Raw genomic sequence first — 12,533 nt, forward strand, 5'->3', positions numbered from 1 at the left:
CCTCGCCACCCCAGAGCTGTCCACACCAGAAAAGGTGGAGGGAGGGAGGGAGAGAGGAACAGGTCTTGAAGGATGCACACTATTCTCCACCCCAACTTCGGGTGCCCGAGGCAGGGTGTCCTCACACCCGCCGTGGAAAATGAGAACCCAGAACCAGACCCTCCCCCACACCTTCCGCCGCCCCCCCCCCTCCGCTGCGGCTTCCCCAGTGAGGCCCCCTCCCCCCGCCTGCCCCCCCTCCCCATGACAGCATCGCCCTGGGAGCCAAGGCGGATGCCAGCCAGGGACTGCTGCAGCCCGCTCTCCTCCGCCCCTCCCGCTCCCGCAGCCCGTGCCCCGGCTCCGCAGCCTCGGGAGCGTCCCCTTTCCCCCTCCGCCCGGCTCCTGGCGCGGGGCCTGGCGGCGGGCGGGCGCCGTGGGGACAGGTGGGGCCCGGCAGAGCCCGCAGGTAGAGCGGGGCTCTCCCTCCCCATCGGGGATGCCTGGGCCGTGAGGGCTGTGGGTGGGGGACGCCTGCCAGCGGCTCCGAGGCCGGCACAGCGCCCCGCACCGGCCGGGGCTGGAGCCGGGGAAGAGGGCTCCCGGACCCGAGGCCAGGCAGGCACCCAAGTCCGAGGCAGCTGGCCGGGAACCCCGGAGGGAGACCATGCCGGGGTGTGGGGGTGGGGGGTTTGGGGGGGGGGTTGTGTGTGACATTCAGGGTGCGCCTGCCTCGATGGGGCGCGAGGCCGTGTCTGTGACACTGCGTGGCCGTCTCCCCGGCGGCCCGCCTCCGGGCTCCGGTCGCCGCGCCTAGGTGGGCTGTGCCCGGCCCCGGGTCCGTCCCCGCGGGCCCTCCCCCGGGGGTCCACGGCGGGGCCTCCCCGGCGCCGTCCCCGGCGGGGCGTGCGCTCCTCGGAGACCCGGGCAGCCGCCCGCCCCCGGCGGCGACCTCGGCCGCCCGGGTCCGGGCGGGGGCGGGGACGCGGTCCGCTCCCCTCTCCGGGCTCCTCGGGCTCCTCCGGGCTCGGGCTCGGCAGCCCTGCGCGGGGGCGGGGGCGGCGGGGGCGGAGCGCGCGGGCGGGATCCCCCCGCCTCCCCGTCCTGGTCCCGGGAAATCCAGCCTCCGCGGCTTGGCCGCCTCCCGCCCGGCGCCCGCCGCCGCTCCTCCGCGCTCGCTCGCTCGCTCGCTCGCTCGGGGCTCCGCAGCCGGCGCGGCCCCTCCGCCGGGGGCTCCGCAGTGCCGGGCGCGTCCCTGCCCGCCCGCCGCCGCCGCCGCAGCGCCCCCGGCCCAGGCGCCGGCACCATGTAACCCGGCCGGAGCCCGAGCCGGGCCAGGTAAGCCGCGGGCGGGGTGGGGACGGGCGGGCTCGCCGCGCCCTCCGCAGCGCCCCCAGCCTCGGCCTGGCTGCGGCCCGGCGCCGCCCACGCCCCGGGCTCCCGCGGGCTCCCGCGGCCTCGGCTCCGGGCTCCCGGCTCCCGGAGGTGCGAAGGCTGGGCCTCCTCCGCGGCCCCCACCCCCCACCTCGCCCCGGCCTGGCGGCCCGCGGGCCTGACCCAAAGGCGGCGGGGGCACCGTGCGGAGCGAGGACCCGCTCTCCCGGGCAGCGCCGCGGGGGTTGGCCGGCCCCTGCCCGGCTTGGCCGGGGATGGAAGCCCGGGTCTGGGAGGGAGTAGCCCGCCGGGTTGTGGGGGGAAGTGGCGGTGTTGGGGAGATCCGGAGAGAAGTTTCCTCTGCAGGTGTGTGAGTGTGAGTGCATGTCACTGTGTCTGTGATGAGCGGGTGAGTGTGTCACCGTGTGGATCTGTGGGTGCATGTGTGTGCGTGTCAGTGAGTGTGTGCAGTGAGTGTGTGTGTGCGCGTGTCAGTGAGTGTGTGCAGTGTGGCTGTGGAGGGTGTTACTGTGCATATATCGGTGGACATGTGTGCGAATGAGTGTGTGCCTGTGTATGTCTCTGTGAGTGTGTGTGTGTGTGTGTGCCGGTGTGACTGTGTCTCTGTGAGTAGCTCCTGGTATCTGTGGCCTGTATGAGTGAGTGTGTGTGTGTGTGTGTGTGTGTGTGTTGGCTGTGTGAGACTGTATCTGAGGAGAGTTCACTCTGAGTCGCCCACATCTGGGCTTCCTTCTCTCCCCCCCCCCTCTCCCAGGGGATTTCAGAGGTCAGAGCTTCCCCTCTCTCCAGGGAGTCTTTCTCCCCTCTCTCCTCAGGCAAGAGCTGAATCGCATTTGACCCCACCTTCCCCTACCTCAGGGGTGCTTTCGGGATGCTCTGGTTGTGTCCTTGCTGCGTGCTGGGGCCCCTGGCGGTAGTGGGGCCTCGGTTGAGCTAGAGGATGTGGGCTTCTCCTTGGGGCTCGGGAACTAGTGTTGTCTCCATCCTGTTCCCCAAAGGGCCTTTAGAAGCGGGAGCGGAGGAGCCAGGTAGAAGCGTCTGCCCTGCTCCTAGTCGCCGGAGCAGGTGGATGGCCACCAGGCTTGGAAGCCCTAAATTTACAAGTTCTAGGTCATTGGGTCAGTCTACAGGCTCGAGGTGGGTCTGTCCTGAAGCTCTTTGAAGTAGTAGTGGTAGAAGCAAATAAATAAATAAATAATAAATAAATAAATAAATAAATAAAAACAGCGCCTTTACCTCAGTCCAGGACTTTTGAAAAAATGCTCCCCTCTCAAGTCTTTCTTTTTATCTCCCCAACAGCTCTCTGAACCAGAACCAGGTTAAGCCATGTGAAATTGCAAATATTCAACTGCTCTTGTTTTTTATTTATAAAAACAGCCATTTCATATAGCTCAGCCTAATAGAATGCCAATTTATAGATGAAGATGTTGAGGCTCAGAGGTAGAGTGTACGTTCTACAATCCATAGTCAGTGGTAGAGAATGGCTCCAACCGAGGCCTTTTGGTGACCAAAGGAGCTGTGTTGGGCTAGAGAGTACTCTCTTAATCCTGGGGGCACTGACCTCTGCCCAGCATTTCATGAGTGCTGGGGCTTCTTCTGCACCCAGTTGCCAAGGCCTAAAAGAGAGAAAGGGGGAGATGAGAGGAGAGAGGGGAGGGAGAGGATTCGTGAGCTTGCAGTGAGTCAGGGTCTAAAAAAGGGAGTTGGGAGGGCTAGAGTGAATGTTTCTAAAAAGAACATGAACATAGGATGAATATCCTTCCATACTACCCATGCATGTCCGACCCCCCACTGACCCACTCCTCTGACAGGCAGTGCCCACTGCATTGTATGCCAGGGAGCTCATGTCCAAGGAATGAGCTTGGATGTCACTATAAAATGATGGTTAGGGGAGGGAGCTTAGCATGAACCTGTCCAACCTCTTCATTAGAAAGTGAGGATGCTGAAACCCAGAGAAGGGAGGGGATTTGCCCAAGGTCACGTGTGGGTTCCTGGCCAGTCTTAGCCCAGGAACTTTATAACCCTCCACGTTGCTTTCTGTTCCCGGAAACCCTTTCCCTTCCCCATGCCCATCAGAACTGAGCAGAGATTTGGGGCGAAGCATGAAAGACTCAATAAACCTAAGACTGTAGGTCCTTCAACCTGGGACCCCTTTCCAAAGAGAGGGAGCTACAGATGTTTCCAGAGACGGGGATTCCTAGCCATACCCACCGTCAGTGTAGACTAGGGGTGTCGAACTCAATCAGAGAAGGGGCCAAAATCTAAAATCCAGCCTAAATCGCGGGCCGAATGGTTTACTGAACAGTCATAAACTGTCATTGTGATGGAAACGCAGAGGAGTGCAGTGATGACAGCGCGGTGCGGGCCACATTGCAAGGCCTGGCGGGACGGATTTGGCCCGCGGGCCTTGTGTTTGACACATGTGGTGTAGACCATAGGCTTGTCTTGATTCCTGCTGGTGAGGGGCGGGAGCTGCTGCGGGCCAGACTCCCAGACTTCATTCTGTGACAGCACCTGCTTTCTGCTGCTGCCTGGCACCTCACATCATCCCTCTCCTGCTGATGTTGATGCTTGAGCTGGCTGCTCTACGATTTCTTTCATCCCACCCAATTCCGGATGCAGTTTGCGTCTAGCTGGCCTGACAGTTCCTTACTTTCTGGGTTCCTGTTGGGTAGAGGAACTTCTGGGGCTTGTTTGATTTCTGAAAGTTCTGATGTTACCCTTCGCCTTTCCAATGAAGCCTCCCAGGAGTCTAGGGTAAATTAGAAGGGCAGTTGTTCCCATTTTACAGATGGGAAGACCGAAATTCAGAGAGGGGCCTCTTGTTCGCTTGGTTTTCTCTTATTCTACGAAGATCAGTAGTCGAAGAGGTTCCTGGAGCAAATGACAGCAGTAGCTTTTGTCTAGAGGAGCACCTACCGACAGAGACCCCTTCCAGTGTTTTACCATTCCCGAGGCCGGGAAACCTTTCCGGGATCTGATGTCTTTCCCACTTGGTGGGTTCAAAGCTTTGTCTCTAAGTGGGGGGTTGGAAGAACAGCGGTGAACCCTCCACTCTACAAGCATTTGTCTCAATTCCCCCTTTTCCCACCCTCCCTCCAGTCTGAAGGCTGCTGGCTCAGCGGGCCTTCTGCTGTCTGGGGAGTCTGGGTTTGAGCTGGGGTGAGGCACTGGCACCATTGTTATGGTAACAGGCCTGCCAGCTCATCGTTGCTAATAACTTGTCAAGTCCCTGGGGTCAAATGCAGCGCGCCTTCCCACCAGCCCTTCTCCCCATGTCACAGAAAGAAAAAGTGAGGCTGTGAGGGAGAGGTCTGTGAATAAGGGAGTCTGGGGAGGTGGGTGGCCTTGTTCTTGGGGTTTTAGCTGAAGAAACGGGGAGGTCACTTGGGGGCTGGTTTATGCATATGATTACATAATTTGCATACGTAATCGGCTGTTACATGTCACTACACTCAGAACATACTCGGATAAAGCAAGATGACATGTTCATTTGCTTTTACACAGCAGCCCCCATGCACACATGTTTCCAAGCATCAGAACATGCTTGTGTATGAATCCTGCCTCTGCCATCTGCACATAAGGCACCCGAGGAATCTGGGTTTGTGGGGGTGTCCAGGTATGTGGGCTGGGATCTGATCTTTTTCTGATGCAGCTTCAAAGTGTCTTGTTAACAAAAGGACAGAATAGTCCCAGGGTTTCTTCTTCCTTCTTTCCAGTCAGGAGCTCAAATGGGAGTGGGCTGGGGATGGTGCGAGGGCCCCAGCCTCGCTGCTCCCAAAGGCCCCAGCCTTTGTGCCCTTTGAGCTCAGGTCTCCTCTGCCCCCTCACTCTCTATTCTTTCTCATCCTCTCCTCTTCCTGTGTGTAAATATTAAAGAGCTGAGCCTGCAGAGCTGATGTAGACATGGGGAGAGGATGAAATTAAAAAGGATTCCCTCACCCCCATCCCAACACCCCCACCCTGCAGTCCCCCGCTCCTGCCTCCTTCCCTCTCCTTTTTCCTCTCCCCATCACTCAGTGCTTCCACATGTCTCTCCTCCCCCCAGTCCAGATGGGAGCTGGCTCCTTCAGAAAGGGGGCTTAGAACTGGGGTGTGGGGAGCTACCTTCTCTCTGACTCTCCTCACTGCATCTGCCTGCGGGGCTGGGAGCCCCCACGTGAGTATTTCTTTTATTTTGGGGGGTGGTGGCTAGGAAGGAAAGTGGTGTTTAGAACCAGCTGTGAGTGGCGTTAAAGAGGCTCAGGGCTGAAAGGAGGTGGGTGGGGTCCTGTCTCGAGGCTCCCTCAGGAAAGCCTCGTGTCTGGGTTTCTGTTCTCTCTTTGGACAGAGACTGAAGGGAGAGCTACCAGATGCCTCCGGTGGGTGGGAGCGAGTGTGGGAGGGGCTGGAGGAGAGGGGCTTCTGTTCTAAAGAGGTGTGTGCTAGGGCAAGGCTGTTCCTTTCTGGCAGGCTGGGTGTCTGGCTGGGAGTCCTGCGATCCTCGGGAGCTGTCCCGAGTGCTGAAAGGGACTCGGAGCGGGGTTTGCTTATTCGGAACTGTCCTGGGTCCTGAATAGCGCTGCGTTGGGTCCCGATGGTGGAAAGGCAGTGCTGAGGGCTCACTAGAAAAATTCTCCCGGATGACCCACTTTTCAAGGGCAGAATTCCTGGATGGGAACACAGATTTGGGGGTCCTCCCTCTGGCGTGAGGCCTCACCGTTATCAGTGGCATTGGGGAAAGGGACTCTTCTTTCCCTGGTTCAGTTCCCCCTCCCCTTTCCAAAATTACCCTACTGTTACTGTGGGGGTAGGGATGGAGGATGATATCGTGGCTGTGAGCAGTCTTCTCATAGAGAGTTTTAGTACAATAATCTTGGGGGTACTGGCACCAGCCTCTCTCCTACTGGGTCCCAGAAATTCAGGCTCAAGGCAGTTTTGGATTAGGAGAGCTTAGGTTTTGCTGGTTAGGCCTGGGGTGGTTAGAGGTCGAAAGTTTAGGATAATTTGATTGACTGTGTGACATCCCCCTGCCCACCATACTTTTGAATTTGGGACAGGGTACAGTAAATTATCCTGCAAGCCTGTCTTACCCTCTGCCCACCCCAACCACAGCTCAGAGTAGCATTTGGGGAGGCTTATCTTGGGGAGGGAGATTTCCAAGCAAAGGATTCAAGGAGTGGGTGGGTTAGTTCAGTGCCATGGAGCAGAGAAGGAGGAGGCTACTGGTGATGGGGCAATGGAAAAGAGGAAGAGCTGGCAGAGAAGGAAAAAAAAAATCAAATTTGGAGACAGGGTCTGGATTTTAATCCTAAATTCCCTTGTAAATCTTTCCCCCACCAGCCTAGGGTCAAGGTTATCTCAATTTTCTGGGGGTTTTATACACTGTCTTTGTAACTCTAAAGGGAATAGAGCAAGGACATTTCTCCAGGCCCCTTCCCTTGTCATCCCAGGGGGATGAGAGCCAAATGTCAGGACATGCAGATGAGACTGTGGGGGAACAACAGGCAGGATGGGTTGATGGCAGCTTTGCCTCCCATCATCATGAGCACAATCAAATATTCAAATGGGATCCTTCTTGAGGGGAGAGGAACGAGAGGGTTTCCAGATGATGCTGGGCACAATTAGGCGTGGCAGGAAGTTCAAGAAAGAGGTGTCTGGGGACCATCAACTGAACCAATTCATACCTTCCCAGATGTGACTTCTAGGTAATAAGGAACCCTTCATCCATCGTGCTTTTGATGCAACTCATCAAGTTAATTCCTTCCATTCTGTAGCTGCTTGGGAGGAGCTGAGCTTTCCTGTGCTGTGGGTGCTGGGAGGTGGTGGGCGTGGGTGTGGGTGCCTGTTTGGGGAGGGGAGGTGTTTGTGCTTCACTCAGCTCCCTTGGTTACGTAACAGCTCTGATAAGACTTTACTTTGGAGCTGCTGCTACTGCCTGAAGCAGTCACCCCTACACCCCCACGTGGAATGCTGGACGTCCACCCCCTTCTCCCTGGCCTCTCGGAGAGTCCTGCTATTCATAATCCAGTATTCCAGCAGCAGACTTCCTGCTGGGAGACGTCTTCTGCTTGCCTCCCCTCTCCCTACCCAGCTCCTGTTTTTTCTTTTTAAATACTTGCTTCTTTTGTTATCTTGAGCTCAGGTCATCCCCTTTACATTTTTAAGCTTCTCTTTCCTACCCTCTCCTTGGCAGGGCCCTTTGGGCTGGGCTGGGAGGGGTTCACTGAAAATCACGAAGCTGCCCTCTAGGGAAGAAGGAGGCATCCTAGGAGGTTTTAGGGCCCAGGGATAATTTTCTTACTGTTTCTTCCTTGTGCCCAGTTCCAATAACTGCTTTGGAGTCTGGGAGCAGTAGATCATACCCAGAGGGAGGAAGAACTCTGGCCTGCATATTTTCTCTTTTGGAATAAAAGAGTTGTGTATATAGGGGGTGGGGACTGCCTCTTGGGCACATTCTATTGATAATAGAAACGACTTTCCGGGTGGAGCAGTGGGAGACTGGCAAGAATAGAGAGCAAATGCAACTTGTGGTGTCACTGGAGAGAATATGGACTCCTGGCTGCATGCACAGGATGGAAGTCAGAGAGGGGCTGGGTATCTCTGCTATTCCAGTGCATGTGCATATGTATTTCTGCCTGTGAGTGGGTTTGCCACTGTGTATATACACATACATATGTATGAGGATGCTATATGAATGTGTACCAAAATACTTATATGTATGTATGGCTTATGTATGCATCCATGCACATATGTGATTGTGGAAGCAATTATTTAATTAAACCTATGTGTGTGGTGCTCACCCAGTGATGCATATATGTGAGTATAAGTATGCATGTGAACACACATGGGAACACATTTATGCACACATGAATATGTGCACCTAAGTTGAGCCATACATGTGAATTAATATGACAGAAAAAGAATGAGAGAGAGAGACAGAGACAGAGAAAGAGAGAGAGGTTGATTCTGACTGAACATTGAGGCTGTCCAAAAGTTGTTTCCCACAAGCTTGAACTTGATCTACTCTGAGCCTGTAGCTCTTCTTCAGAAAGCAGGTTCCTTGAGGCCTCTCAAAGTCTCTTGTCACAGGGACCCAGTTGTTCCCCACCACCATCTAATGAAGAGAGTTTACAGGGGAGAAACCTGTACAGCCTGGGGGACATCTGGGAAAGGAGCTGAGACTAAGACTGATCAGATATTGGGGTGCTCAGGGTTGTATATGGGGAAAGAGTTTGGGAGCTTAAACATTCACATCACTACAGAGGTGTTAAGAATCAAGCAGAACCAGTTGGGTTTAGTGGATGAAAGGGGCAGGCATAGTAGGTAGGCCCAAGTAGGTGCATAATCCTCACACATACAGGGCATGTGGCAATATGTGTGTACATATATGTGTATATTATTTATCAGTGCCTTAGTATGCATATCTCAAAGTAAATATACTTTCTAACATGTAAACACACGGAAAATCTATAAGATATGTTAACATGTACACATATGCTAGCACATATATCTGTTTGAAGAAAGTATGCAGAAATATGTGGGCATATGCTAACACTGGCCTGATTGTAACCTGTGACTGCAGACACCTGCACCTCACTCACCCTGCTTAATCACAGCTTGTAAATAGTCCTGTTTCCATCACATGTGGCTCACCCAGTGCGCCAATGTTTATTTTATGCCTGTGATGTGCCACATACCGTGCTGGACTCTGGGGATGGTCCTTCATCTCGGGTAACTTACAGTGCAGTGAGTGTAAAATACCTGGAACCAATAAGGAAGGTAGGAGGACATGTGTTCATCAGGGGCAGTGGGGACTGCTGAGGAATCGGTCAGTTCTGGAGTGGAGGCGGGCGGGGTTTGGTAAAGGATCTAGAGGAGAGGAGGTCTTTGAACCTAGGCTGGAAGGTTCAACAGGTGTTCTTCAGGTGAGCAACTGTAGGAAAAGGTGTTTCAGTGACAGGAAATGTCCCAAGTGGTCTCCCTACTTCCACCTTTGCCAGCCCCTCCTCCACAGATTCTCCCGAAGAGCAGCCAGAGTAAGATGAGGTAATGCCTTTCCATCTCACTAAGAGAGAAATACAAAGTGCTCAGTGGGGCCCAAAAGACGTACGTGCTGTGTGTAAAATGCCCCCAGTGACCTTCCTGGGCGCAGGTGCCATCCCGACACTGGCTGTCATTGGGTTCTACAAAGATGCTGAGCATAGTCCCACCTGAGGCCATGGCACTGGCTTCTCCCTCAGCCTGAAATGCTCTTCCTCCAGATACCCATGTGACTTGCTCCCTCACTTTATTCAACTTTTTGCTCAGAAGTGATTTTTTTGAGAGGCCAAAGTCTACCTCAATAGCACCTTATGCCACTTTAAAAAACATTTATTTTTAGCACCACCTCCATTATTTCATATATTTGTTTATCATCTTTTCCCACTAGAACATAAATTTCATGAGAACGGGAGCTTCAGTCGTTTTGTGTATTGCTGTGTCCATTGTGTCCAGAGGAGCGCCTGGCTTAGAGTAGGCGCTCAGTACACACTTACCGAGGATACACCAGTTTTAGGTACTGTACTTTCCGGCGTATAAGACGACCCCCTAATTTTTACAGTTAAAACATAGGTTTAGGCCTATATTCGCTGTATAAGACTACCCCCCCACTTCCGAGGCAACACCAGTTCTTTTTTTAATAGACCGCCTCTCTGACTCTGGCCAATCTGAGCAGGCTTTTCACTAGAACACAGTGTCGTCTTATACGCCGGAAAATACGGTAGATCACGCTGGTAGATCACACTGGTAGCCAGCGAAGAGAGCAGGTGGCGCTGGGCCAAGGTGTGACTGTGTTCTCCCTTTTGGATCTTGTCATCACCACCCCACATATGCTTACTCCTGCCAGCCAGGTGCAGAGGGCTGCCATGCCAGCTCCCTCTGGCTCTAGTCAGTTAATGATACAGGGCTTCCCACATAGGGAGCAGGGAACAGGGTCCTGAACAGTGGAAAGGTTTTAGGAAGTTAGAGCCACAGAGGCTTAGAGACGCACGGGCAGAGGCGTGCAGACCCTGAGAAGAGTGCTCAAAGTCAAGGCCCAGACTTCAGGGCCCAGAATTCTTGAGGCCAGACGCGGTGGGAGACAGGGCAGCATCCTCAGACAGCACCTGCAGTCTAGCCTCCATCTCCTTCGCCCCTCTGTTCCTCTCCCTGCCCCACGCCTGCTCCTCTCTCCTGATGGCGTGGGTGCCTTGGCCAAGTATGGGCTTAGTAGGGAGGGTGTGGTCCCCCTAGTCTGTGATGTGATGGGGGACACTCAGAGAAAGGGGACCCAATTTCTAGAGGGTAGCTTAGGAGTTTGGTGGTAGGGAAGGAATCTCTCTGAGTCTCAAATTTGGCTCTTTTCCTCTCTCCCAAGAGAACCTGCAGAATTGAACCTGTGTTTCAGAAGGAAGAACTGAGTTTAGATCCCAGGCAGGACCAGTCAGCTGAAGGAACTGAGCCTTAGAACGTGGGGAAAGCTAAGAGCAGAGTTGACAAGAAATGGAAGAGATGGGAATGATGGATCAGCCCCTCGCGCTGCCATTCCCTGACCTCTGGGGGATGGGGGACGCCACGACCTCAGATCCTCTTGGAGAGCTCCTTTCCCAGACCTCTAAGCCCGAGCCTGCTTTGCCTCGTCCCAAGAGTCCAGTGCGGGAGCCCCCCTTGCAGGTTCTGAGGTGTATGGGGGCCTTCTGCCAGTTTCTCTCATCCGGACTGGGGGCGGGGGCGCTGCAGCCGCTCCCCTCCCACCTGGGCTCTGAGCGTGGGGGTTGGGACCAAACAGCCGCCAGAGCCGCCCACCTGCCCGCGGTGTCATGGCAACGACTCTGTTCACGTGGACGATGGGGAAAGGGAGGAGAAGAGAGGAGAGGAGACATCAAGGCAGACGTGGAGATGGGAGGGGGCTCCTCAGGGGTCCTGCTTGCCGATCCCCCATCCCTCCAGCTTGGCCCGACCTAGCTCCTTTTCTACCCCAATACCCCAGGGCCTGGTGGGACGTGTGCTCCGTCCTGTGCTGGCCTCAGCGTGTGCGTGTCCTTGGGTGTCCTGAGGATGATGACCTTGGTCTCCTGTGCTTGGGGCCAGCAGAGTTCTGGGGGGAGATGGGGCTTCAGCCTGTGCAGACCTCTCCTCCTTTCCCCACCCGGCAAGTTCTGGATGGTGCCTGGGGCTGAGGGGACGAGAGCCCGACCTACTTCTCCATTTCCTCACTATTTTTCAAAAGGAAAACGACCCACTTTTCAGCCAATCGGACTGGAGCCCGTTCCCAGGCTGATTGCCTTAGCCCCCCTGCCCAGGCCTCTACCCCATCCTCAGCCCATGAGCCACGTGCTGGACCTTCCTGAGGGAAGCAGGTGCACTTATGTGGAAGGGCCCTTCCCTGCCACCTGCACCAGGCTGCAGAGGGGTCTGCTCTGACTGGAGCAGGCGTGGGCTAGGGCCGACTGATCCGACGCTCAGCTCCATTTGGGCAGATCCCTTTGAAGGCCACAGTCCTGGGCACTTTGAGTGTCCTGTCCAGCATCTCCATACTCTCCCAGGTCTGACTTTCTGGAGGGGCAGGCTGGGCCCCGGGTATGGTGGGAGGACTGTAGCCAGCCTTCCTCCCTCTCTCTTAGTGGATAGTCGTGGACTGTTCTCCCAGACTGCTCTGTTTCCACCTGGAAAAGGAGAGCCTGCAGCACTGGAGAACCAAGTGTGTCTGTCTGTCTGCCTGCCTGTCAGGGCTTCTCCCCAAGGGCCCTCCTGGAGGGTTCTGTCTGTGCTTCTTTTTCCAAGCCCCTCCCCCCTCTCTACGATATTGGTCTGGGCCTCAGAGCCCCCTCCCTCCCTCGGCTATATTGGCCTGGCTGGCTTGGGGGGTGATTAGGGATTTAATTATTTAGTTTCTCCAGCTCAGTAGATTAATTCCATCCATCACAGGCAGGCTGAGCCTTCTTTCTACCCCTCTCAGGGCTGCCTGGCTAGCCCCAGAGGGAGGGAGCATCATTGCTCACCTGGGCCTAGTATTGGATCTGGGAACAATGGATAAAGTTCTTGTTGGGGGTGGATTTGGTGTTGTGATATTGAGGAGATCTGAGTGCCTATGTGATGTGAAATGGAAATGTAGATGTGTTTCATGGGTATCCACATGTGGACATGTATATAAGGGTCTG

The 12,533-nt window shown here is 55.2% G+C and overlaps 1 protein-coding gene across 1 annotated transcript in view; it reads left to right on the plus strand.

Moving 5' to 3' along the window:
* The first annotated feature begins 975 nt into the window (after positions 1-975).
* The window catches only part of DLGAP3 (DLG associated protein 3), a 58,274-nt gene continuing 46,716 nt past the window's right edge, over positions 976-12,533 (plus strand). Inside the window, exon 1 of the mRNA XM_036444384.2 lies at positions 976-1,317. The gene's annotated coding sequence lies outside the window, so the exon portion shown is untranslated. The remainder of the gene's footprint in view (positions 1,318-12,533) is intronic.

The sequence above is a fragment of the Pipistrellus kuhlii genome, unplaced genomic scaffold, assembly GCF_014108245.1.
Source record: "Pipistrellus kuhlii isolate mPipKuh1 unplaced genomic scaffold, mPipKuh1.p scaffold_m20_p_2, whole genome shotgun sequence".
NCBI classification, from domain to species: Eukaryota; Metazoa; Chordata; class Mammalia; order Chiroptera; family Vespertilionidae; genus Pipistrellus; species Pipistrellus kuhlii.